The 25,176-nt window shown below is 36.2% G+C and overlaps 1 pseudogene; it reads right to left on the bottom strand.

Annotated features, from left to right (window-relative positions):
• LOC122469997 overlaps positions 1-18,606 on the bottom strand; it is a 78,209-nt pseudogene extending 59,603 nt beyond the window's left edge.
• Between the last annotated feature and the right edge of the window lie 6,570 nt (positions 18,607-25,176).

Below are 25,176 nucleotides of genomic sequence, written 5' to 3'. Positions count from 1 at the left end.
TGCTAACATCAAAGATGACTTTAAGGCAGATAGAATTACCAGAGCTGAAGAAAGATACTCCACCATGATGATAGGGCCAATCAGTCAGAATCATCAATTCAAAATTTGCATGCATATACTAACATACGTTCATACTATGTCAAGAAAAAAGTTGATAGAACTAAAAGGGAAATAGAAACTACTACAAATCTGTGGAAACTGTTCACATATTTCTCTTGGTAATAGAGCAAAAATATAAAAACAAAACAGTAAAGATATAGAAGATGAGATGACATATTTAAAAAAAAATTGAACCTAATTGACAAAGAATGCCACCAATAACAACTGAAGAATATCTATTCTTTCCCAGTGTGCTTGAAACACCAAAATTTTGGCGCAGGTCATGATCTCTACATTAACATTCTCTCTCTAGATAGAAGAAGAAGGGGAAGGGGAAGAGAGTAATTTGGCCACAGTAGAACTACACTAGGAACCAATAATAAAAGGATCACTAGAAAATCCTCAAATGCCTAAAAAACATCAAACCCTTCTAAATAACCTGGGTCTAAAAGAAATCACAATGGAAATTATAAATATTTTGAACTATATAATGAAAGTGAGACTTGGTGAACTTTCTGGATACAATGAACATATAATTTGAGAAAAAAATGTCATGTGTCAAAGAGCATGTTAGAAACAATCTAAGTAGCCATCTCTCAAAGTTATAAAAAGACATCTAGCAATTCCATGTTTCTAGCAAAGATCAGAAAGTCTAAGACACTTCGAAATGTACTTAAATGTATGTGTATGCGTTTTAAAATATTAAAGGACGAATTCAAAGCAGCCCTAGACTTAAGGGAGCAAAGTTCCCAAGAAGGCAAACCTTTTGGAGATGTGTGGCAACACTGTGCAGTTTCTTTTTTCCTCCTGTCTGAGTAGGGTATAAGTCACACGCAAAGAAAGACATAGCACCCAAGAGTCTGGAAAACATCAGAGTGTTAGCAAGTCTCCTAGGGACAGAATAACAAAAAAGGAACACAAATTAGGGTACTGGGGATCAGGTTCTACCGAAAAAAAGAGAGACAAAGAACAGAGTCAGACACTTCAGTTTTCCAATGTTTGATAATTGAGTTATTCTGAAGTCAGAGACCGGTCTAGAAAGCCAAGATGGCATCCTATACAAACTAAGGACTTCCAGTTTCTGGTTCTGCATGGAAGGAGGGTGGAAGTCACGACTGCCCATCATGACAAGTAAAAAGCTGCACAGACTGAACTGGCCACGATGCCTCTTGGATCCATGAGAGAGGGGAAGACCCAGGCAAGCCAGTGCCCCCAAGTTTGGAGAGAGACAGGCAAATGTCAGGAGTCAGGACTTCCTGGAGCACAGATTCAGGGCCTGAGAGTGGGAGCCAATGCAGCAGATTGGAAAACCTGAGCTGTAACTGACAAACTGCTGGAAGCTTTGAGCAGACAATTTTGAGAGTTAAAGACTCCAGGGGGATCCTGTCATAGGAGGGTTCCCACAAGAATTTCCTCCAAGAGCCTGAGTATCAGAGAAAATCCCCTTGGGCTTCAGGCAGGGGGACAGTAAAAAAGGAACCGTTTTCAAATATGCCAGAGCACTCTTCTTAACAAGGCCTGCCCACAAGGAAACTAGTTAAGGGTAGCCTAACCTGCTGGGGAATTATCAGAGTCTCACTGATCTGGGGAAGAGAACTACTAAGCCCCACCCACTCTAGCCATGCTTTCCTACCTAATCAGGGAGTAAAAAACCCGAGAAACACTTGTGAAGTTCATAGTCCAGAGTCACAGATTGGCTAAAAGACTGAGCCCTAAAGATAGGACTGTAGAACTTGCCCCTCCCCCACACCTCACCACCATATTATTAAAGGTCCATTTATAGCATTTCCTTTTCTGAAGTACATCATATCGAGCTTTCAAGAAAAAATTTACAAGGTATACCAAAAGGCAACAAGCAAACAAGCAAACAAACCACAATTTGAAGAGACAGAGGAGCATCAGAACCAGATCAGACAGGGATGCTGCAATTATCAGACCAAGAATTTAAAAACAATTATGATTCATATGCTAAGGGCTCTAATGGCTACAGAAGACAGCATGCAGGAACAGATGGGCAATGTAAACAGAGAGATGGAAATCATAAGAAGGAATCAAAAAGAAATGCTAGAGATAAAAGCAAACAAACAAAAAACATTGTAACAGAAATGAAGGATAACTTTGATGGGTTTATTAGCTGACGAAACCTGGTTGAGCAATGTGGATGGAGTTTTCAGCAGTTGATTAGCTATGAAGAGTTAAGAGGTAATAGTTCAGAGATCAATGGAGAAAGATGACACTTTAAAGACCAAGCATCTAAGGTAGAACGTCTCAAAGACTGTGACCTAGTAGCAGGTGGAGGAGACCAGGACTGGAAGTCTTACCAAAGTAACAACTTACATTCAAGCCGAGTCAGTGCTTAATTGGAGTAAGGTGGCCAGCTTCCTTGTTATTTGTCTAGCAAAGCAGAGAGTAAACCTCCTAGAGAAAAGGTAATCTGATCTAGATGCTTTAAAAATGCTTTTAGTTTAATGTCTGGTATTGCTCAAAACATTAACAAAACATGCCAAGAGAAAGACTAAATGATTGAAAGTCAATAGAAAAGAATGAAAACAGACCCATTGGTAATAAAACAGCTTTTAGAAATATCAGGCAAGGATATTAAAGAGAAAAATGGAGGCATATATAGGGAAGAGAGATAAAATATGGAGAATTTCTCAAAAAATTGGAATTTATATAAACTCATCAAATTAAAATACTAGTATTGAAAAATTCAATAAGTGAGTATCGAGAACTCTGATCAACAGAAAATATACAGATTTTAATACAGAAAGGAAAATTGAATATACCAAGAAGTATGTGTGTGTATGTGTGTGGGTGCACACACGTATATCAATGAAATAACTAATGTATCTATAACAGTGTTCCTAGAAGGACACAGAAAATTAAGCTGTAGCAATTTTTCAAGATATAATAGCAACCTGGGATTTTCCAAGACCAATGACAAATTTCAACTCAGATATCCAAGAAATCTACAATTCCAACCATTAAGGAATAAAAGCAAATTGTGACTAGGCATACCCTGGGCCAACTTCTGAGAGCCAAAGACAGATAATATTTTGAAACCAGAAAGAGAAAGAGAAAAAAGATATATTAACCTTAAAATATCAACATACAACACCATCAACTATCTTTTAAACAAAAATTATCACAACCAGAGGAAAATATAATGCAGTCATTAGAGTGCTAAATAAAAATAGTTGCCAAACTATAATTCTATGCTCAGAAAAAAATTCTTAAAAAAAAAGAAAAGCAAAAAAGCAGAACTATGCTTAAAAATTAAAAAAAAATACCAAAGGAAATTCTCAGATAGAAAAAACATGATCTCAGTCAGGAACAGAGAAATAAGAAGCAAAAAAAGTTAATTTGCCAAAATAAAAACAGGATTAAAAAAAAACCCCATAAGTGTCCTGTATCTATTAAAGAAATTGAATTTGTATTTTTAAATATTCTTATAAAACATTACCGGCCCTATACAGTTTTAGTGATGATTTAGTCAAACCTTTAAGGTACAAGTAACACTAATATTTTTAAATGTTATTTTGGAGAATGGAGAAATGGAGAATACTTCTTACCTCATTGTATGAGGCCAGCATAATTTTGAAAACAAAATCTGATGAGGACATTAAAAGGTATAAAATTAGAGGCCAAGCTCTCTTATGAACATAAATGCAAAATCCTGAGTACAGTGTAAGCAAATAGAATCCAATAATATATAAAACTTGATTATATACCATAACTACTTTGCATTTCTTACATCAAATTCTGGGTTAGGTGTCAACAATCTCCCAACATAATTAACCACAGTGACAAGCATATTGAAGGAAAAAGAAATATAATCATCTTAATATGTATAAAAATATTTACTAAAATTTCATGCCATTTATATTTTTAAAAATAAACTTAGCATTCAAGAAGTATGAAAAACTTCCTTAACCTGATTATTGCATCTACAAAAATTAACTAATATATAATTTCTAGTGAAATTTCTCAAAGGCTGGACCAAAAAGACACAGGCTCTCACTACCATTAATCAACATTCCACTGGAGGATCAATCTACATTAATAGTATTACCATTTACAATAGTATTTACTATTTACAATAGTATTAAAAAGTCACAAAGACTTAACAATATATCTAATGAAAGATGGGCAAAGCCTCTTTCTACGAATCTGCCCATTTTTAGTAGAGAAATTTTACAAGGCCTAAATAAGTGAAAGCATGGACTGCAATCATAATTTGAAAGATTCAGTGTTGTAAAGATATCGATCTCCCTAAAATGATCAGTAAATTCCACAGTCTCAAACTTAATTTTATATCTAGAACATATAAGAACTACAAATCAGTTACTACATGGCCAAAAACAAAATAGGAAAATAGGTTAAAGATTTGGACATGTATTTTGCAAAAGAGTATGTTCAGAGTCAATAAGCGTAAGAAAGGGTGTCAGGAAATGCAAAGTAAAAGCCTAATTAAACATATTATCTCATTTCCATTAAGGTGGGTAAGTTTTGTTTTTGTTTTATTTTTCGTGGTATCTATAACCAGTTGCTGTTGGAAGTACAAACTGATATAACCACTTTGAAAATCTGTTTAAATTTTAAGTTTAAGTATTAACTTTATAACACGTATATCCTGACTCAGTAATCTATTACTAGGAATACACTCCCAAAATTGTGCATATATGTTCACCAAAAGGCATGCATAAGGATATTTATAGCAATACTATTTGAAAGGACCCCAAAATGGAAATAACCCTAATGCCTATTAATAATAGGATAATGACATTATGTGTTCATTTAATGGAATATTAGAAATCAATGAGCATGAATAACCCACTGAATGGATTCTTCTCAAAATATAACATTGAATGTAGCAAGATCATCACAAAAAATCATACCCTATATAATTCCATTTTCATGACGTTGAAAACTAGCAAAACTAAGTGATAACAAAAGTCAGAAAAGTGTTTTTTTGAAGGGAGATAGTGACTGTAAAAGGGATAATGGAGGATATCTGATAATGTTCTATTTCTTGATCTGACTGTTGATTATAGGAGTCTGTTCAGTCATGAAAATAGTTGATCTGTACAGGTATTTTTGCACTTGTCTATATATATGTATATATACATATATATATAATTATTATATGTCATGCTATACATTATATGTATTACGCTTTGATAAAAGCCTTACTTAAAAAATAGCACAACCTCTTCCGTCTTTGGCTGTCTTACATCTCTTAATATCCAAATGATGAGACTGTCAAGTCCTCGTCTAATGAAACCATAGTCATTGCCATCTTTTACTAATGTTTCTTGCTTCCAATATCATTGAAATGTACATTAGTTCCTTAAATTAGCACTCCTTCTAAGGAGAAACTCATTATAATCATTGTTTTGCTCTTAAATCAGACACAGTACACAGTGACATCTCTCTCCAGATCTGCAGTGGAAAATTTTTCTGTGACAGCTTTTCCATTAATAAATTCTGAAAAAGAAAGTTTCCACTCTCGAATTTTCTTGGCATCAGTGTATTACAGGATCTGAGATGGTTGTAAACTGCTGGCACTATGAGAAAACAGCACCATAACTATTTGTAAAAATGGATTTTCTAGTTATACCTGCTAGCCCACAGTAAGTAGGAGGCATTCTCACAGATATCTGGCCATCCAATTCGGCAGTTTATTTTTCCCCATGTAAGAAAGATAGAAGTATAGCTACCCCAGAGGAATTGTTATGGCCTCTGCTTTTGGAAATGGCCTATTTCTTTGTCCATAGCTATGAGAATGTGTCCAATTCCTTTGTGTCCAATTCCTTTGTGAGGTTTTAGCAACTTTGAGAAAATTTTGCAAGTGAGTGATGAAGTCTCTTGTCATTTCTCCTCAAAATATACCCTCACCTTCCTCACCTATGTGGTCTGAAATTGAACTCAAATTCAGGTTCTATCTCACAAAGCAAAAATCTACAGAGGTATGAAAAGATCATGAAATGTGACTATGAATTCCAATAATCACTTGGTCTTTCCCATAGGAAGTGAAAGAAATTAGAGAAAATTAGATTTTACTGAGCTAATGAGGCACACAGGAAAAGGTCTGGTTTTGCTTTCACTTTTTTCATTGAAGCAAGCAATGTGAGATTGCAGCTAATTTTGCATTCACTTTCATCTATTTAAGTCATAAATCAGATAAATGTAAAAGTTCAACTGAAAATCCGGTATGTCAAAAAGGATGGGGAGGAAGATTTAGCATTTACTGGGCAACTATTATTAACATATTACGCGTAATCTTCACAATAATCTTATGAAATAAATATTATTGTGATTTTATAGATCAGTAAACTAGCGTCAGTGGCCCACCATCTCCAAGTTCACAAAGCTATTATATCACAGGAAAAAAAGTCCATATTCTTATCATGCTAACCATGTGGCCTTTACCACCATGGGGACTTCAACTCTAATTTATGGTAGAAATCATTTTAATTCATGCCAAATCTTATTCTATTTGGGAGCACATGGCAGCTTATTTTTTGGAAAATGTGTGGACTATTTTCAGATTATATCATGGGCTTTGGATTTTCTAAATAGCAGAAAATACATGTAAAAAATTAATTTGCACCTACACACCTGGAATGCAATTAGAAAAGATGTCTACAATAATGTTTATATTTTCTAGGGGATTTGCTGAACAGGAAGGAAAAAACACTCTGAAGTAAAAATCTAGTAACAAAGCATTGTATCATGAACCAGATAGCTATCTTATGCAATGTAGTCCATCACTTAAGGAGATATATAATGTAGGTAATGATTAAGATCATGGATTTCAATATCAAGAAAACCTGTGAATTACCATATGTCATGAAATCTAAGACATTATTGACTATGAGAACTAACAATACATTATAATGAAGGAAAGAATGCTATCAAATAATTTTAAGACACTTTTGATTGTCTGATGCATCCTTACTTCAGAGGTGTTAAATTTGAAAAATATATATACATGTAGATTTAATGACATGAGGAAGCTATGTTATATAAACTATAAATGTTATGGTGGCTGAAACAAAATACAAATGTATTCCTCACTAATGTATGTAATGGGTGTTCCTCACTGTGGCTGCTTCCCTCTGAGAATTGACTCAGGGATCCAGAATTTTTCCATGTTGAGTCTGGTCCATCTTTAATACGATTTCTAGGGTCCTTGTGCTTATATACATAAAGATGGTGGAAGAGAATAAAGAACCTGGGGGACTATGCCTGAAAACTGTGTATGAAACAGGCTGGGAATGAAATTTATCACCAGTACTCCCATTTCATGGCTAGAACTCAGTCACAATGCCACAAAGTAAGCATCCAAAGTAAAAGAAAAGTGAAAGAAAAGGAATCAAGTTTGGTGCAGAGTCAAGCTCTACTGAGACCTGCGAAGTTAGACTCCTCATGCTCACCAGTGTCCGTGGCTCTCCCCACTCACAGACACACGCATTCCTCTTTCCCATCCCCCTTTTGTTTGAATGGATCACTGCATGAAAACATCAAGGGCAGCTGTCCTAAAGAGATACCCAGATCCACAGTGGCCTTGTTATGTACAAGATTCTAGTGTTAATTGTTTTAATGCATCTAAGAACTGAATACAGTGCCTGGCATATAGCAGTTAATCCATAAATAAAATTTATTATCCTTATTTTTATAAAATCATTACCAACTTTTGAATGTGGAATCTTTATTCCGATTATACTTACATCATGTGTAAATATGTAAATAATTATCTTCACATTAGACTTGCAAACTAGTGTTTGCCTCAATTACTTCATCTTTTAAAGTCACTGAAAAAAATAAATCCATTGTCATAGTTTTCAGATAGAATTAAGGCGCTTACCCTACAATCTAGCACTTGCACTACTGGGTATTTACCCACCATATAAAAAAAAAGCTGATCAAAGGGATACATGAACCCGGATTTTTATAGCAACATTAATAGCCAACTTATGGAAAGAGCCCAAATGTCCATTGGCTGATGAATGGATAAAGAGGTGTGTGTGTTTGTATACAGACACACACGCACACACACACACATACAATGGAATATTGCTCAGCCATTAAAGAATGAAACCTTGCCATTTGCCATGACATGGATGAGCTAGAAAGTATTATGCTGAGCAAAATAAGTCAGTCAGAGAAAGACAGATACCATATGTGGAATTTAGGGATAAAAACAGATGAACATAGCGGGGGAAAAAAGAGAGAAAGAGAGAGAGGCAAACCACGGAATGGACTCTTGACTATGGAGAATAAGCTAGGGTGGAGAGGAGGTGGCCAGGGCACAATGGGTTGAATAGGTGATGGGAAACTGGGGATGGTGCTTACTGTGGTGAGCACTGGGTGTTGTGTGTAGGTGATGAATCACGGGATCCTGCACCTGAAACTAATATTATGCTGTATGTGAACTAACTGGAATTTAAATAAAAACTTGGAAGAAAAAAATAAAGAATTAAGGTGCTTAGAACCCTTCATAGGGTGGTACACAAAGATGATCTGTTTATAGAAGCCAGGAAGAATGCTAGCAGTTGTGACCTCTCTACCTGGGGTTATGTGAGAGTTCTGGTGTTTGAATTAGGATGGGCACAAATTGACAAAAGTTCAGTCTTCAGTGACTCCAGAAAGCTTGTCCTAATCTCAAATCTTTCTAAAGTTTTTGGGATCCATGGAAAAACAATGAATTTGCACCAGGAAGATGGCAATAGTTTTGGGCTCGAATATGCCTTATCTCCATGCTAATAAGCACTCCACTTCCATTGTGAGACCACCACTCTGCATTTTTAGGAGCCTAAAAGGAACCAAGGCCCCTCATTTTATATATAAAGCCAAGAGGCATTTGGATTTATGCCAAATTGTGCTAAGGGGGTGAAATGAGATTAATATTTATCTTACCTCACGTGAAACTGAAGGGATGTCATATTCTAGAATGAGTTAAAATAAACGTACAATTTAAGGGAAAAATATGAAGAAAGGACACATTTTGATGTCATTCTGGACAAAACTGAATGCATGTATGGGGAAATAGAATGAGTGGGACAAAATGAGAATTTAAGGCCAAAGCATAATTCTGTCTGCCTATGGTCCATTCTTTTTGTTTTGCTTTGTTTCCTGGCCATTCTTCTTCTTCTTCTTTTTTTCTTAAGATATAATTGATATTGTCTAAGGGATCCATTCTTAGAGCAAAAGTACAAGTTAAGTTTTCAACTTCCCAAAGTGCAGAATAGATGTTATCCAAAGCTAAATTATTATTCAAAAATAATTTCAGTTGATAAAATTCATTGTATAGCCAGGCGTATTTTTGGGTGAATGACTATAAATACAGATTACCCATCTGCTGTTGTCTTTGAAAAATTCACCGCTTCTTATTCTCATTTTATCTCTTCTTTGCTCTCATGCTGTCATTAGCTTCAAAGTGAGGACCATACACAGTACAGACATGCAGGGGATACAGAAGCTGATGTAAATCAGGGCCACTGTGGACTGATTTTGGATGCAGCTGTTACTCAATTTTACAACATACACTCACTGTACTTTTGTGTTTTTCTAAATTATCAAAGTCAGTAATTTAACTGATTCCTGTAAGACAGTTCAAAATATCTTCTCTTTCAATTATTTGAACACTTTACTGGAGTAATTTTGACTCCAGTGAAATTATTCTCACTTTTAAAAGTAAATGAGGGGTGCCTCGGTGGCTCAGTCGGTTGAGTGTCAGACTTCAACCCAGGTCGTAATCTGCGTTTCATGGGTTTGAGCCCTGCGTCGGGCTCTGTGCTGACAGCTCGGAGCCTGGAGTCTGCTTTGGATTTTGTGTGTGTGTCTCTTTCTCTGCCCCTCCCCTGCTTGCACTCTGTCACTCTGTCTCCCAAAAATGAATAAATATTAAAAAATTTTAAAAATAAAAAGTAATCAATGTTTTAAGTAACGTTAAATATGAATGTTATTGAGATTGATTAGAATAAAAATATTTTATTCTTTATTGTTTATAATTCTTTCCTATAAAACATTATTTTAAATTTTCTAAAAGACGTCTATACTCTGAAGATGAAATAATTACTTTATAATTTTTATAAGGATGCTAGTTTCCATAACTACCAAATATAAGATATTCAGATGTGGAAAAATGGCCCATATCATATATGTGATAAGTTTTACTATTGTATATTTAAAACTTATTCTTGAGGCTTATCATCTCAGACATGTAAAGCATGAAATTTTTAACTATAGAGATAGGTTTTTAGCACGCAAATGTTAAGTTCTGTCTTGAAACTAATTCTTTTTCTTTATATGTTTATGACAAAATATATGATAAAAGTATAAAGCTTAATATTTGAAGCCCTTCCTAAAGCAAATAATTAAAATCACATTGAAATGATTACCTGAAAAGGTATTCATTCTTTCTTCACGTACTGTCGGAGTTATCTGTGTTAAAAAAAATTAAACTGAGTAAATTTTAAAGATCTTATTGATTTTATATATAAGGATTTATGAATCTGGCAACATCCCATCTTAGCAGTTAGAAAAGTCTTTGAACTGTACAAAATAAAAGACTTTTATAGGCAGAAGAGAACCAGACTAGGAGGTTATACTTAACAAAAAGTGGATTGGTCCTGGTAAGATCACTTTCTTTTAGGGCATTCAGGGTGTATCAGACATATTACCTCACTAGGTTTGATTAGGTATCTCCTAACTCAGTGGTTTAAGGTTCCATTTCTGAAACTGTAAATTAAATTAAGTCTCTTAGTTTGGAGACCATGGGGCTTAGCATAAGTGACTCCACTGCAGTCCTGTTGACATTTTTTACATCTGCAAGGTACTGTTTGCTCAAATATTCCTGTTTTGGCTTACATTTATTATGCTCTCTATGTCAAATACTTAGCTTGGGTTTTTTGTTAACTGAGGATGTTGTGTTAAAATTTCAAATCTAGATCTATCCTGAGTAGTTTGCAAACCATTAAAAATTGTTTAGTAAACTAATGAAAGCTCATTTCCTGAGGTATCTCTAGTAAAAACAAACAAACAAACACTTCTCTTAACCCATTGTAGGACAAAGTGACTCCAAATATTTTATTGAGTATTTATAAATTTTTATTTTAATTTCTGTACAAGGGTCAATGAAGGTAACTTGCTTGTAATCCTCTTAAATTTTTCTTTTTTTTCTTTGCTTTTCTTTTCTTTTTTTCTTTCTCTTTCTTTTTTCTTTTCTTTTCTTTTCTTTCCTTTTCTTTTCTTTTCTTTTCTTTCTTTGTCTTTGCCTTTTCATTCTTTTTCCCTATCATTCTCTATGGCAAATTTTGAGTCTATGGCAAGAAAAAAAATATGAATCCAGAGGCAAATTTTTGTCCATGAATTTCAAAAGCTATCTAAAAGCAAAGATGTCCTACTTAAAAACTTAAAGTGAAACCAAATTAAAATACAAAATTAAATTAAATTACAAATTAAAATACAAAAACTGACATTAAAATCTTTATTGCAAAAGTAAGGATTTTGTTTTTTCATTTTCACTGAATATCCTTCATGTATCTTTGGAATGATGACCTTAAAAACAATTACACATTTTTGTTTTTATTCCCAAGGGCTACTTGCCAACCATATTATACTTTCCGAGTTGGATCTCAATTTGTGGCTGCCCTTTAATCACTGAAGGTCCCTTTTTATCATGTCTGTACTAATTGGTGTTAAAACACTTGACAATCTATTGTGATTTGTTTCCTTAGCTTGCATCTCTTTCCCCACTCAATGATTAATAGAGATGTTAAATAAGATTACAACCTAATAACAATGCCCTTCCTTCACTGCCTTAATCTCTCCTCAACTAGATAGCAATATGTTGTTGTTTTTTTAAAGTTTATTCATTTATTTGAGAGAGAGAGAGCAAGAGAGCCCATGTCTAGTCATCTGCACACGTGCACAGCAGGAGACGAGGGGAGAGGCAGAGATAGAGGGAGAGAGAGAGAGACAGAGAGAGAATCCCAGGGACTGACAGTGCAGAGCCCAAAGCAGGGCTTAAACTCAAGAACTGTGAGGTCATGACCTGAGCCAAAGTCAAGTTAGAGGCAATATGCTTTTTGCCCCAGCAATATGCTTTTTCAGTGGAAGCAAAATATGGTTTCAGTCCAGTGTCCTGTGAAGAATTAGACTGGATAATTTGCAAATTTATGGTCTCCCTTCAGTCTAAGATATCTATAACTTGAGGTTGTCATTTTAATTAATTGACAACAGTTTATGTTAGTATTTTAATGAAATCAAATGTGAGCCTTATTTCTAAAAAGGAATTTCACACACACACACACACACACACACACAACATATGCACATGCACACACACACATGCACCCCTTAGGTTATAGATATTTAAAAAACTAATTTACAAATTTCAATTTATACTTTTCAGTTTCTTTTTTTTTTTTTTCAACGTTTATTTATTTTTGGGACAGAGAGAGACAGAGCATGAACGGGGGAAAGGCAGAGAGAGGGAGACACAGAATCGGAAACAAGCTCCAGGCTGTGAGCCATCAGCCCAGAGCCCGACGCGGGGCTCGAACTCACGGACCGCAAGATCGTGACCTGGCTGAAGTCGGACGTTTAACCGACTGCGCCACCCAGGCGCCCCAATACTTTTCAGTTTCTTGAAGACATCTTAAAGTGGATTTACTCCAAAAAGTGGGCTTCAATTAACCTCATCTCAGAATGATTCTTGTACCATTTTGGGGAACAGTTTCATTGAGATGAGATTCATGCATCATAAAATTCACCCTTTTAAAATACATAATTCAGAGGTTTTTCGTATTTGCCATTGTGCAACCATCATTCACTACCCTGAGCTGTATATTTTCATATGCTGTTGTTACAACATTTTTGATGTTACTTGACTGTGTTATTTATTGTAGCTTAAATATTTACTTCCTAGTTATTTTATATAGACCCTTTTTTTCTTGACATGATAGCAAGTTCATTTTGGCTGGACATACATGCTTATAACACAATATTTAATTGGATGTTTTGAGTGTAGCAACGAGGTAAAATGGATTGCAACTTCAAAATGAATATGCGTCAGATCACATCAGGCTGATTTTGTTTTATTGTATTATTATTTTTTTAATGTTTTATTTATTTTTGAGAGACAGCAGAGGAAGGAGGGGCAGAGAGAGAACCCAAGCAGGCCCTGCATTGACAGCACTGTCAGTGCAAAGCCTGATGTGGGGCTCAATCCCAGGAACCCTGAGATCATGACCTGAGCTGAAATCAAGAGCTAGATGCTTAACTGACTGAGCCACCCAGGTGCCCCCATTGGGCTGATCTTATAAAGGAAATACTTAAAATTCCTTTTGCAACTGATTTTCTCATGTCCCTTTGCTGTCCTTAGATCCTGGCAGATTGGGTCTTTATCTAGGTCTCTGTGCAGAGATTGCACTGGTTTGAATAGTGTCCTCACCCCTAAATTCATCTATCCAGAACCTCAGGATGCAATCTTATTCATAAATAAGGTCTTTGCTAATGTAATCAAGTTAAAGATGAGGTCATACTGAAATAGGGTGGCTCCCAAATGCAATATATCTGGTGTTCTCATAACAAGAAGCAGATTGGGGCACAGAGACAGTAAGGCCATGTGAAGACACAGGCAGAGACTTGTGTAAGGTATCTACCAGACAGGGAACATCAAGGATTACCAGCAATGACTGTAAGCTAGAAGAAGCAAAATGTCCATGCTAGAGCCTTCACAGGGAGCATGCCCCTGCTGACACATTGATTTCAGGCTTCTAGGTGTAGAACTGGTAGAATACATTTCTGATATTTAAAAAACTTTTTTAATGTTTATTTTATTTTTCGAGACAGAGAGAGACACAGCATGAGTGGGGGAGGGGCAGAGAGTGGGAGACAGAATCCGAAGCAGGCTCCAGGCTCTGAGCTGTCAGCACAGAGCTGGGTGCGGGGCTTGCATGGGTCAACTGTGAGATCGTGACCTGAGCCGAAGCCCGACACTCAACTGACTGAGGCACCCAGGCACCCCACGTTTCTGATATTTTAAATGACACATTTTGTGGTACTTTGTTTATAGAAGCCCCAGGGAACAATACAGGGTCTCAACACTTGGGAACGCCATCCTCAAACTCTTCAAAGTTCCTCTCTGTTGTCCAGGTCTAGTGTCCATGGGCAGCAGGATGGATAATACATCGTGATGTATAAATGATAAAACTAGGATTAAATACATGGTATTAGGGAAATTTTGAGGTAAGAAGATAGATAGTGATTTTAAATGAACATTTTTCAAAGATCAGAGCATTTTGTTAAATAACGGTATTGCTACCTTTTTCTTTGGATGGAAGATATGAAATTAACCAGGAATGGTGTGTTTGACAAAAAGAATGATGCGAAAAGATAATGTCTGAACTGGAAGATCTGAAGAAGAAAAAATGGGGCCTGAATACTATATTTAGTATTCACATGCTGTGATTGGACAATTAACAAAAATATAAGTTCTCTTTCTTATATTTCTTAAATACAGAAAGAGATATTCTAAATCTTCATTCATGAATGATTATATATCACATGGACACATGTGAGAGAGAGATATATATCCATATATATCCATATATATTTATAATCAAATGGTTTTATAGACAAAATCCCCACAGAAACTATTGACTCAAGGACCCACACAGCCTAGGAATGGCCCAGCCACACCTATATAAAATACTAGAAACGAGGAAGAAGGACAATTTGTAAAGAGGATTGTCTGAAGAAATTTGTTCTCTAACACTTGCCTGCCCTTTCAAACTTCTAACAAAAACAAGGGGAATAAGTAAGATGTTCTTTTTCTCTTCAAGATAAGAGGTCCAGCTTCCATGGGATAAATAAGAGCTTAATATATATCCTTTGGATTTTGGAGAGCATACTCATATCTGACATGTAGCTGAGGAGTCTGAAGACAAGAGGCTGTTTCCATTGGCCTGAGGCAGCAGGAAAGATATAGACATAGAGATAGAGAGAAAGGGGGGGCGGGGACAAGGCTTTTTTGGGAAGTAACTGAACTTCCACTGAATATAAGAGCTACATGGGAATCATTTAAGTCTTTCAGGTCTTAACAGAAGAGAAGCTGGAGGCTGACTGTTGATCATCTGATCCCGAGTATGAAGGGCAATCACAAACAAATAAGCATCAAAAACCACATACATCCTGTTCTGGAATAATAGCCATGAAAGACCAACAGCATTGTTAAATTCTCTGAAGACCATAGGAATAAATGCCCCAGGGGAGAAAGTGAGATTTAAGTTTTGGTCAGACCCTGAGGTCACAAATGCGATTTAAAAACAGCAATCAATAAAGAACTTTCTTGCACCCTTACCACTGCTCCCTCCCCAGGCTCTTACCAAGAATGTGAAAATGGCATTTTGTAGTAAAAGGGAAATAAGCATGAAAAAAAAAAAATCAACAATCACTTCACACATATTAAACCACATCTTGGGGGGGGGGGATCTTCATACTGTTAAGCATTTGCAACTTAAAATGAGAGTTAAAAAAGCTTAAAATAAGAAAAATCTCATAGTGATCCACAATCTTGAGGCACTGCCTGGTGTCATCGTGTGGCATAAGGCAGACTACTCTTCATGAAAAGATTTAAAAAGTATGTGTGCGATGGGGAAATGAACTCCTTCTGGTTGCCTTCCATGAGTTTTGTTAATTAAGGATGTCAGTCAAAATGTTTTATCTAATAGAGCAGAGGCTGTGCTATGATGATATATAGCATGATACAAGCCATGATATGTAGGGGTACATGGAAGGAGGAAACTAGAATTTTCTCTAAAGCTTTTATAATGCATTTTCTTACTTTCTAGCTTCAGTTTCATAGCTGAATACTTTAAGTTCTTCCTGAAGAATCTCTAAACAACCTTGACCTGATGTCTTTTCATCCACTTGCCCTACAAGCATCCAGCCTTGGGGAAATCTTGCTGCCTGTGTTCGCTTTGTCTGTACATAGACTTTTGAGACTGTGGAGAAAATCACACACCTGAGCCAACTGGTGACACTACGCATTCATGGTTGCCTGTTTGATCAGTGTTCTAACAGTGATTTCAACTGAATTATGTTTCACCAGGCAATGTTCTTTCTCATTCTGACAAGAAATATTTTATCTTCTGTACTTCCTTTCTTTTCTTCCATGATTCCCTTTATTCTCAATAGATGATCAAGCCCCTATTTCACAAAGGAAATAAACCTCTCTGAGAAGTAACGTCCAATTCCGGCTCTCCACAAGCCAGCAAACTTATCTGCATCTACACATACCTGTTTCTTTCTTTTATTTTTTTATTTTTTTTCATTTTTTTTTCAACGTTTTTATTTTTGGGACAGAGAGAGACAGAGCATGAACGGGGGAGGGGCAGAGAGAGAGGGAGACACAGAATCAGAAACAGGCTCCAGGCTCTGAGCCATCAGCCCAGAGCCTGACACGGGGCTCGAACTCACGGACCGCGAGATCGTGACCTGGCTGAAGTCGGACGCTTAACCGACTGCGCCACGCAGGCGCCCCACCTGTTTCTTTCATTAACATGAAGTTCTTTCACCAAAGGCAAACCTATATCTGTTCCTATGTTTTAAGCCTTGTCTTATCCAAACTCTTTGGGACCTAACACTATTTATTAACTCTCATTCTTCTAGAATATCAAACTGTACCTTTTATCCAGGAAACTTCCCCATTTTCTCATGAGTTTTTTCAAATACCAACAAACACAGAAAATAGGAAAAGCAAAAAGTAAGCTGTTTCATGTTTAAAAAAAAAGTAATGATAACACACATACATGAATACCAGCAAAAGGGAACAGAGATAAATATAAAGTAGAAACAGATACTCATTTATTGCTGGGGGCAGTAGGCAATGATTCAACCTCCATTGGGTGACATTTTGGGCAATATCTTTCATATTTGTAAACGTGTATATCTTTTTTCCTATAATCCTAATCTGGAAATTATCCCATGAAGACATTTGTGCATACGTAAATGGAATATGCACAAGTTTATTTATTGCAATATTGCCAGTGATAAAAAATGTGAGTCAAATCAACTCACTGCTCAAAACGTAAAATGGATCTGCATTTCACTCAAAGAATATACCCAACTACTGTCAGTGGCTGCTCTTTGATCTTTATTTCATCATCTACTGTTGTCCTTTGACCTACTATGCTCCAGGCACATGGACTTTCTTGCTGTTCTGCCAACATGTCAGGCATGTGCTGGAATAAGTTCTTTCCTTTTGATTGGAACACTGTTTCCATATTATCTGCCTCTTGCATCTAGAATGTAAAGTCCGTGAAGGTTTTAATCTTTACCAGTTTTGTACACGGATAAAGGTCTGAAATAATCCTAGTACATAGTAGGCACTTAATAAATGTGTGCTGCATTAATGAATAAATCTGGATCTCCATTAAAGCTGGGTGTGAGGGTATAATATAGTAAATCCATAAAATATAATACCATGCATTACAAAAAAGACAAATAATGATTATGTTTTCTTTGTTCTGTAGAATACGTGTAAGGCATATGTTAAATCACGCACGCACACACACATACACACACACACACAAGATGCAAAGGGATACAGTATGCCATATTTGTATAAAATGTAGCAAAAAGAAAATACTGGTTCATAGTGGTTTACACTTTGTAAAGAAACTTCAGAAATGTGTTAAGATAACTAAAAATTTTAGAATTGTTCTCACACCCATTGTTTTGAACTCCATCACATGGCCACACCTGATTGCCCCGGGAGCTGGTAAATGTAGACCAGCTGAACAGTCTTGAATCCAGATCTTCACTAAGATGGAAGAAGAGAATGAGCTTTTAGAGACTGAAAGTGTCCTCTGTGGTGTTTAAGAAAATATCATATATATCCATGTTGACCACAGAATACAGATATTCTGATTTCTCCCAGAATTTCTAAACTCAGGTCTTTTTTTTTTTTCAGTCCTATACTTGAAAGGCAACTGCTACTTAAATGCCTAAGTTATGCCAAGTGCTAAAAGTTTCCCCTTGTCTTATCTCTTCCTTTGAATTATTCATAGAAATCTGCAATGGTGTTACTGTTAGTATCTCCAAAATGCCTGCCCCAGCCTTTATGTAATCCTTTCCACAAACGTGCCTTTCCTCAGTTTTCGAACTTCACAACCTTTGAATATCTTTGTCTATTTCAATAACAGCCAAATATTCCTTCCTGCCTCTTCCTGAATCCTAGGAACCTTATATATAAAGTAGGATATATGTTTCTGGTGTCTCATTTTCTCCAATTGCTTTTCTAGTCACTTCCAGCCCTAACATAAATCTGGCTGTTTCTTGAGCAAACTTCCTTGTCTGCATGCTTCTTAAGTAACAGAGGGTCAGGAAATGGAATAGATGCTCTCCTCGTTCCCCATTGTCACTTTCAAGTTGTTTCTCCTCGTTTCTCTTTCCAAAAATCTTAGATCCTTTGACATCTGACAAAATCCCCATCATCAGCCTACATCCTGGTCCCACAACTTTATTCATGGAAGATCTTAGCTCCTGCCCCACTGTTTCTGTCTGTGACTCTGCCCCATGTGGGTGTTCCTTTTGACATCTTGACATCTCAGGGTTTTGATCAGTCTATCAATCAGAGTCCTTATAAGAAACATTATCACCCCTTATGGTTCACAGGGAGAGATTTTGATGAGAGGACAACTTATATAAAGGAAGACAGTTACAGGAAAAATGGTGAAAGAACCTGAGAACAATCAAATAAAAACAAAACGAAAATAGAAAAAGCAGCAAACAAACATCAAGAATCCAATACGAAAGAATGAATGGAAGAGAAAAATAAAGAGAGATTATCTAGGCAAAGATTGGGATTTCAATCCTGCCGTTTATCAGTTACCCATTGTGATCATTTCATGAATAAGTCTCCGTGATGCAATTCTGGTCTTCACTTGACCGATGCAGGATTTCCTTCTAAATATGATGCGTCCTAAACTCTCCTGGCAGTGGGCTCTTTGCATGTACTACTGGAGGGCAGAAGGGGGTCTGGCAAATAAGCAGGTGTACCATAGCTGTTTGTGAAATGACTTATTGAATAAACGAGTGAATGGATCATGAATAACACACCCTGATTCACTTGTGTGTTTAAATCTGTAGTTCATAAAACTGTTTCAAAGACAGCACCTTTTAAAGGAAATTACCCCACATATCTCAGTGCTGGACTGCTATTACACTGTCCCAAACTAAATAAATGTGTTCACCCACATATCCTGTATAACCCAGATGTCACAGACCACAAATCTGTGATTATAAAATAAGGCAGTATGCCCCTTTAATCACTAAGCTTTGAGAGATCAAGAATATTCAAGCCTCTTTGCTAGAAATTACATCTCAAAGAGCACTAAAAAAAAAAAAGACTCACTAATCTTTTAACCAAGTCAGTTCTGTTTTTCTTCATTTCTAGCTCCCACTTACCCATTTCAGCTACCTCAGTATCTTTGCACTTGCTCACACCTCCCCCTGGAGTGTTTTTATGCAGGATCTTTGAAACAGTGACCCTATTCACTATTTAGGTTAAGGCTCAAATAATACCTTTCAGAGAAGACTCACCACACGTCTTTAACTCCTTTCCATCCTGTTACTGTATGATAGAAGATCAGAGTATTGTGGTTTTTTTTAATAAAACATTATATTTGAAAGAACTGATTTTCTGTTTACCTCTTTAAAGTTTTCAATATTTAAAGTTTTACTTACTTAAGGTGTTCCTTCCCTTACTAAATTATAAACTCCCCATAAGGAAGAATGCCGTTTGTCTTTACTACTGAATTTCCACAGTGTAAAGAGTCTGTGTGTTCCCTTTAAACATCATCTATAGGTTGTTTCTATCATATATATGACCTGAGATCACAATTATAAAATTCATTAATAATCTGTACTCACTATATATTTCATAGCATATGATAAATATGTATATAGACAATGGTATTGCCAAAAAAGTTGTATTGAAATAATACTACTTTTCTTTACATGCAGGTAAAGACTATTTATTGACAGGCTACAGTTACAAGGGTTATTTAGGTAACTATGTTCTTTATTTGAAAAAAAGATTTTAGAATAGCCTTTTAAAAACATTGACTTGTCTTTAGATTTGCTAGTACGGAAGTATTAGATGCTTTCTAACTTTTACTTGTTATTATTGCCAAAGTTTGAGCTCTCATTCAAACACATAACTCCACTGGGTATGGAATGAAGACATCTTGTGCGTTCACACTCAGGACATGAAGAGTGGAGATTTAGTCATTTGATTGATATTTATTAAAATGACAAAGAGGCAAGTTCTATGTACCTTCTTAAAAACTACGTGCTTTTTTTTTTAATGCTTATTTTTGAGAGAGAGAGAGTACAAGCAGGGGAAGGGCAGAGAGAGGGAGACACAGAATTCGAAGCAGGCTCCAGGCCGTGAGCTATCAGCACGGAGCCCCATGCGGTGCTGGAACGCACAGACAGCGAGATCATGATCTGAGCCGAAGTTGGCTGCTTAACCAACTGAGCCACCCAGACGCCCCAAACTATGAGTTTTTAATAGGGAAGCATAACTGTCCAACAGTAGAATGCACATTTGGACCTACTGATTTTCTGGCATCCAACATAGTTGCATTTTGTTTGATATAATGATATTTTCTCATGTTTGATATAATGATATTTGTTTACTCATTTACCCTATTAATGACAAGTTCCAGGGAATAATACCATGTCTTTTTTTTTTTTTTTTTTTTTTTTTTGGCTAAGCACTTCAAGTTGTTGCGGCTGATAAAATATGATATCCTCAGATGCTGTAATGAACTCCACTCATGACTCTGTCTCTGAAGGACTGGCCCCTAATACTCTGTAATCCATAAAGGACTCCTGTATAGCATTATGGGGCACTTAGGTCCAGAATATCAATAAAATCTGAAAAGGGAATGTATGTTTGCTTTATGTCTCAGATTTCTGAGATGTCCCATCAGAACCATTTTTTATTTTCTCTTCATGGTACTATATAACATTTTACCTTCAGGGCTGCTTGCATTTTCATGCCAAACCTCTCCTTAAAAATTTTACTAACCTAGAGATTTAAGAAGGGAAATAAAATGGACTAGTAAAGATTGGCTTTGTGGTCCATATCTATTTCTTAGTGATAAGATTTAGACAAAGGAATTTCTATGATGTCAGAATAGAGATTGTCAACTACTCACAAAGTAATACAAATAACCATAAAAGAGAATAAATCTCTGTATAACACTATTACATGAGTCCTTTCAGCATAGATATGGAGGTTTCTTTATATTTAATATCTTGCAAGTTCTTCTGGTACTTATTTCAAAAACTATGGGAAAATGAATTATCGATATTCTGGCTGTGCTGTAGTTATTCTAGAATCTGCCAGACGCCCTCTAGTAGGAATCAAAATTTTACTTGACTGATGAGCTTGGTTGAGACTTTGCTGAAACCTGATCTGGTAAAAATGATGTAAGCAACTTCTCTTTGAGATAGTTGAGGCAGTAACATAGTCACTGAAGCAGTTCAATTCTGGAATTAGATTGGTGGTTTGAACTAGACCATCAAGTTCAATTCCAGCTCTGGTAACACATGGGTCTGTCCATAATATTACACATAACCCATGGCACTTCATGATACACACTACTAATAGAGGCCAAAGCTAATGCAATTTGAGAGTTGAACAGAGAACATATCAGCAGCTTGCTGTTACTTCAGGCTTATAAATACTTGGAACTCTCAGTAAACTTTTAATAAAATTTCCAAATCACTAAAAGCTTGAATGTATGTAGTAATTTTATAGTCTTTTGTTCTCTCTCTCTTCTTAGATAAGTACTTACAGGAATTTTGCTGATTAGCCAGGATACTATAAGTCTGAGGAGAAGTCTAAAAAAAAAAAAATGCTAAATCAGGAAGGACTTTAAAAAAAAAAACAAGTTGAAATGTTTTTATTTAGAAGAATAGGAAAAGCTATTGAACATTTTACCCTGAAAATGGTTTTACTAAGTGTCCATTTAGGTTCAAATATAAAGCTTATTGAAATGCCTAGGCAACATACCCAAAATCAATTTATCAAGTGGCTATCTTATCCTTCTGGGCAACATACATCTCAGTACCTCTGAATAAAGTTATCAAGCAATCTTGGTTAAATCACTGCCAACAAAAGGTTTATATTTTTCTATCAAATTTTCATTGTACATATATGAAAATCATTTTGTTTGTGTTTAATAGACAAAAATAATTTAAACAAATAGAAAGGTTTTTTGCTTCAAGTTAAACTTGGTACATAAATTTAATTTAATTTTTAATGTTTATTTATATTTGAGAGAGAAAGAAAGAGAGAGAGAGAAAGCATGAGCAAGGGATGGGCAGAGAAAGAGGGAGGCACAGAATCCGAAGCAGGCTCCAGGCCCTAAGCTGTCAGCACAGAGCCCAACGTGGGGATCAAACTCATGAACCATGAGATCGTTACAAACTCACAAACCTGTGAGATCATGACCTGAGCCGAAGTTGGACACCCACCAACTGAGCCACCCAGGTGCCCCAGTACATAAATTTTAAAAGTAAAAGTAGTTTATAAGTTGGAACATTGATTTGCATACAAAAATTTCTGACACTTGCTAGAGGGTCTGACTCTGTGAACATCTTATAGTTATAGAGTTATGCTGGAAATTTGTGAAGTATTTTCTTCTTTCATTTTTGGGATAAGATTGTTTATACAGTTACAGTACCTGAACATTCCAGGTAACAACCACCTGTGTTAAACCACAACCTTTCTACCGTGCTCAGAGAACTGTGGGTCAGGAGTCTGAATATGTATGGTAGGGATGATTTATCTCCAGGTCTGGGGCCTCTGCTTGAAAATCTCAGCTCCGGAGGGGTGGCTCAAAGCACCAGGAACTGGAATCATATGGAGGCTATGTTATGTGCATGTTTCTTTGGCACATGGATCAAGTGCCTCAAAGCTTGGGTTCAGATGAGTCTGCTGACCCGGGCTCCCACCTGAGTCTTTTCCGCATGGCTCAGGCTTCCTCAAAGCATGACAATCACACGTCTTACGTCTTGTCCCTGGAGCCCAAGAGCAAGTGTTCCACAGAACAAAGCGAAGGACACGTGAACTTAGCCTTGAAATTTCAGAGTCAGTTCTGCCATATTCTTTTTGTCAAAGCAATTACAAACCCACTGTAAGATATAAGGAGAAGGGGCCCTACCTGCATTAAGATGATTGTCAGCAAATGTGTAGTCATGTTTTAAAAGCAACACCCTCTGGTATCTAAGAAATTATGCTTTCAATTAGTCCCCTAGTCTATTTATTGATTTCTAATAAATATTCATAAACTTTTATTTAACTGAAGTTAAACATATACATAACATTTAAACTTATCAGAAGGTTTTGAAATCGTGATCTGATCTCATTACTAACTTAATTGAAGTGTGCAGCACACATGGGGAGAAGTTCACTCTCATTACTAAGTCTCATAGGTGGAACACTCTGGAATTATGAAAGAAGCCTCTTGGTATCTTGCCAGAATCTTCTCTTTCAGAAAGCTTTTTAAGCTTAATTTGTCTTTCAATTCTAGCCTTTCAAATTTAATAGTCCCATCAAAAGTTTGAGAGATAGTGAAACCTTTCAAATAAGCCAACTCATAATTTGTAATGGCAACAAAGACAATTGAGATCTCCAAAGTTAAAGTTTTATCTTATATTGCCCCCCTACTTTGGAAATAACTACGTTTTCGAGAACTAAGATGGTAAGCTATGTCGTATATCATATCGCTTGTTTTTAGGTTTACGTTATTATTACCTGTGTCACATGTATGGGTCTATGCATTAATAGAAATGGAGAAGGACAAAAAGGGAGGTAAAGTAGAAGTAATGTAACAGTAATCATTTTGGGTGGAAAAGTGCACTGGAAAGAAAAATAAACTCACCCTATGGAAGGAATTCTGGGTGAAGGAAAGAGAAACACTTTCATAATCACCACCAGGAGATGTCTGGCCAGAGGTAGCAGTGTACTGGGTACCTAAAGAAGTGAAAAGACAAGACTGAAGTAACCAGAACTAAATGGCCTTTATACTTAAATTCTATGACACTAAGTGTTAGGAACTGTCTTATGTTGTATTTGGTGAAGGGGAATGAAATTACATTACAAATGCATGCCCAACACTATCCTGGACTAAGAAGCTACAAGTAGTACATGAAGTTATGCTTTCATCCTTACGATTGGGGAAGATGGAAGCTCGTGCTATGATGTTGGTAAAGTTCTTTATTACCCAGATCAATTACAAGCAATACACCGACTCCTCCCATAGTTTGTTAAGTTAGGCTACAATGACTACAAAAGACATTTTCAAATGCTTCACATATAATTTGGAATGCAAATACTGAGAGTGCCTGGCTGTATTAATTATAATACATATTTATCTCTGTTTCTTCAGTTAAGTCCCTAATACTTAATTCTCTAAAATATATCCCCCAAATTTATACCATGAAAAATGCATAACTTTCTAGACCACGGATTCTACATGATTTAAGTACATTGCCAGCTAAAAATATGTGGAATCCGTAGCAGACACAGCAATGTGCTGCCCAAATCCTGCTTCATGGAAGGATCAATGGCCAATTGCTGGGAATGATAGCGTCAGTGACTGATCCATTCTGAGAAGACATGCCCTTTCAAGGATGTCTATAGTCGCTGTCTGATGACAGTGAGGTATGATATCTTGGCCACTTGGGACAAACCTGGTGGGTCACTTAGCATCCAGCAGCTCTCACTGGGTTCAAGCAAAGCTGATCCTAGACCTCCATCACAGCTGAACTTATTCTTTGGCCCACTCCTGCTTCCTTTCTCTCCCTTCCCCCAGGGTTGATTTCAACCAAGGTCACTCGCTAATAAATGTCTTGCATGTTAAGTTTTACCACAGAGCTGTTCTAGAAAACTTAACCTTCAGTAGAATCTTAAAAATTAAGGCTAATCAAACCTGAATATAAACTATCAGAATACACTTAAACTTCTAAGATATGCAAAAACAC

The sequence above is a fragment of the Prionailurus bengalensis genome, chromosome D3 (assembly GCF_016509475.1).
Source record: "Prionailurus bengalensis isolate Pbe53 chromosome D3, Fcat_Pben_1.1_paternal_pri, whole genome shotgun sequence".
In the NCBI taxonomy this organism is placed as follows: Eukaryota; Metazoa; Chordata; class Mammalia; order Carnivora; family Felidae; genus Prionailurus; species Prionailurus bengalensis.
This window is presented reverse-complemented; position numbering and strand designations above follow the sequence as displayed.